Source organism: Apium graveolens, chromosome 9 (assembly GCF_009905375.1).
Source record: "Apium graveolens cultivar Ventura chromosome 9, ASM990537v1, whole genome shotgun sequence".
In the NCBI taxonomy this organism is placed as follows: Eukaryota; Viridiplantae; Streptophyta; class Magnoliopsida; order Apiales; family Apiaceae; genus Apium; species Apium graveolens.
In genome coordinates, this window is record NC_133655.1 from 36,646,922 (window position 1) to 36,650,922 (window position 4,001).

A 4,001-nucleotide genomic window follows, 5' to 3' on the forward strand; every position below is an offset into this window, starting at 1 on the left:
TCCTCTCTCAAACTGAGATCAAAAATCAATTCAAAATTTTCTCAGAACAAATGTCAAGGTATGATCTCAGTGGGATTGATAAGAGTGTAAATCAGCTCAAAGAATCCTTTGTAGCCTTGCACAAATTAGTTCAAGATTACATCACTAAATCCAATGAAACAAGGTTAAAGTTGGAAAAAATGCACACTGCAAGATACATTCATTCACCTTTGGTCATGGATGAAATTCAAAAATTTGTGCAAGCTACTTTTGGACTATCTACTGCTCTTCCTTCTACAAGCTCCTCTTCACAAGACATTCAAGCATTCAAGACTCAAGTAGCTTCTATGGAAACCTTCAATGCATCTCTCAATGCTCAAGTTCAGGCTTTGACTTCTCTAGTCAAAAGTCAACAAACAGACATCAAGACCCTGTGGACTCTCACAAGCATCTCCAAATACAAAACTCTGTTGCTTTGGGAGCCATCATGGGGAAGCTCAACATCCCTCCACCATCTCTTCCTGAACAGATAAGGCCTGAAATTCCTACTCTCCTTCTCATGCCTGCCAACAAGACTAAGGGGGAGATCGAGGCTAGGCTAGAAAAATCAAGATCATCTACTCAACATGTCCAAGGTGCTGAAAAGAGCTCAAGTTAAAAAGTAGATATTGATATGGAGAGGCTTATTAGGGCTACTGAAGGACCAAGTCTTAGCAGGGAATTTGATGAATTGCTCAAGGCTCTAAGGGCTTCCCTTAACTATAACCTCTTTACTTACAAAAAGGCCTTGGACAGAACAATAAATTCATTAAGGGTGATTTTGGTGACCAAAGACAATTTCCAGGAGAAGAGGATAATGGTCAATATAAATGACTCTGGGGTAGATAGGTGTATGCAAGTGTCCCTCAATTATCTTATCTCAAGGAGGACATCTGAGTTGGATATTCTGATAAACAAAGTCAGAATTGTGATCCATGAAGACACTCAACTGCTAGCTGAATTGAAAAATGCTTAAATGGCTGCTTTTCCAGAAGCATACCTACATCCAAGCAAAGGAATAACATACATCTGTCCTACCACCAAGCACTTCAAACACTTTCAAATCCCTAAACAATATGCATGGCCAACAAGAAGCTAATCATGACTCTGAAAACTGCCTTAAAGGTAAAGAAGAATAAGACTTTTGAAGATGAAGAGATGATTAAGCTGTTGGGGAGATATATAAGGGATGCTGAAGCCAACTTACCCAAAACTCAAATCAATAAGGATAATTTGGATGATGATGAGCAAAAGAAAGATGATCAAAAATCTTCTGGCTCAAATCCAAGTCAATCCAGTAGGGCAGCTGGAAAAAAGGGCGGAGAGAAGAAGAATGATGAGAAGAAAAGAGGGAGTGAGAGGAGAAGCAAGAAGAATCATGATGGCTCGGAACCATAACAAACCCTAAAAATCCAAACAACTCTAGTTCAACCTTTAGCTCAACCTTCAAAGTCAACAATCTCAACCATCAAACCACCTCAAACCTCTAAACCTAAATTCCTATACAACTAAACTGCTAACTCTTTCCTAAAAATTCCAATCACCACAAGCCAAACATCTCTAAAGAAAATCTCAGTCCTACCTTCTATCAAACCATCACACAAAACTCATTTCAAGACTGTTGGGAGAAAACCCAAGAAAGCTAAGCCTACTGAAAAAGTTGAAGTCACTGAAAGGGCCATCTGGAATTATTTCAAGCAGAATGATTTCCCACCCTTAAATTGATGCAGTCCCGATGTAGACTATTTTCAACAACTGGCTGAGGAAATAGTTAGAGTCTGTGTTGTTACTTTAAAGGAAGTAAGAATCTACTTTCAAGAAGGGTCCTTCACTTTTTTGGGCAGCAATTTGATGGCCACTCTCTCTCCAACAAAAATCAAGAGAGGGATTAGTTTGTTGAAAGATAAGGATACTGCTATAAGTGCATGAAGATCAGTTCTAGCTAAATGGTTGATTGTAAGAGAGGAAAGAAGAGCAAAGGGTATATCAGAGTATGAGGAGAAAAAGGTGAAAATATGATGAAGAGATTGAAATGTACATCAAAAGATCAGAAGAACTTAAAGCTAAAGGGATGAGCATAATCTCTAAAGATGGAATATTTCTGAATGTAAAGGCTGGCTCATTTTCAAAATTCAGAATTGAAATGTTAGATGGTTATCCTAATTAAGACAGGCTCAAACTAATAGAAGCTCTAACATGGACTCCAATCATAGAGGAACTTGAAATTCTTGTATACCAAAAGGACCTCATTAGAGAAAAATCAAAAGTTCCAGTCTTTGTCTAATGCTTGTAATTACTCAACTCAAAATCATCTAATGTACAATTGCTGTAATTATGTCAATTTTTATATTAGTCTTATTTTCCATTTTAACTTGGGGTTAGTCTTGTTAACAAGCATGAATTTGTGTTGAGCAATCTTCTCACAAATTGGGGGAGATTATTTTGCAAGACATGCCTGTACTTCAACAAGACTAAGTCAAATTGACAACCCTAAGTAAGTTGTATTATAATCTTAATTTGTATTTTATACTTGTAACATTTAAAGTCTGTAAATATATCAAAAGAGCATACTGGAGTCTTTTTCTGTAAACAGTGTCAAGCCTAATAATTCTATCTAGAAGAAGATCAAGAAGATCATGCCTCAGAAGAATTATGAAGAATCTTGGAGTTGAATAAATCTGTTTTGAGAAAATCTAAGTCAAGATCTCTACAAGTCACAGATTTAGTATTATAGAGAAGTCACTCGAGAACTCCAAATGACTTATAGAGAACTCAGAAAAGCTACTAAAGAACTCAGAGATATCGACAAGCCAAATTGAAGATATGAAGATTGGAGATATCGACAAGTCAATTCTTCACTAGAGAACTCAGAGTTATCGACAAGTCAACATTCATTAGAGAACTCTGAGTTATCGATAAGTTAAATTTCACTAGAGAACTCAGAGTATCGATAAGCCAAAATTCACTAGAGAACTCTAAGTTATCGACAAGTTAAATTTGACTAGAGAACTCTGAGTTATCGACAAGTCAATATATCACTAGAGAACTCAAAGATATCGATAAGTCAAAGTAAAGATATGAAGATTAGAGATCTCGATAAGCCAAATTCTCTTATAGAGAACTCAGAGACCTCTACAAGTCAAATCAACTATGGAGTATTAGAGATCTCGATAAGCCAATATACTTATCGAGATGTCAAGATCTCTATATGCCTAACTGGAGATCTCGAGGTAAAATCTCAAAGTACAAGTTGCAGATCAGTTCAATATCCAAGATTAATAATTAACAAACAATCCAACCAGTTGGATTGACAAGTCTACAAAAGTAGCTTGAAGAGTGTGCAAGATCAAGGGTGAAGATTAAATGACAAAGGAAGATCAAAGTTAACACAGTATGCAAAGATATGCTAAGCCAAAAATGGAAGATATACTTTTCCTAAAATGGAAATGATTAGTGACAGTTTACTAAAGTAAAAAGCATGTCTTATTATACACTATGTAAACTAGAAGTTAACTGAGTTATAAAGTTAACACTGGTCCTTTGTTAGAAGTAACAATTAGATCAAGGAGAACTCTTGTATTTATCTCAAGTAGAAGCTAAGCTCTTTATCAACAAAGAGCCTAGAAATTTTGTAGCAAAACATGCTTAATTTTAATATAAAATTAAGTGAGTTTTGAAAGATCTGTGTTATTCATAGCTGCATGTTTAACTTCTGTTATAACACATCTTACTACAAGATTTGATTTACTTTGTTCAAAACCAAAATAGTTCAAGAAAAACATAAAAAACACTAAAACACATTCACCCCCTTCTGTGTGTAATTCATTACCAAACACCATCTTAACCACTATTAATTTGAATGCCTCTCAAAATAAAGAAACTGTTGAAAAGATGAGCATGAAAATGTTTCACATCCACACAAGTATGGTGGCTGTCACTGAAGAAATGAACAGATTGTCTAAAGTGAATGAGAAACTGAAAAT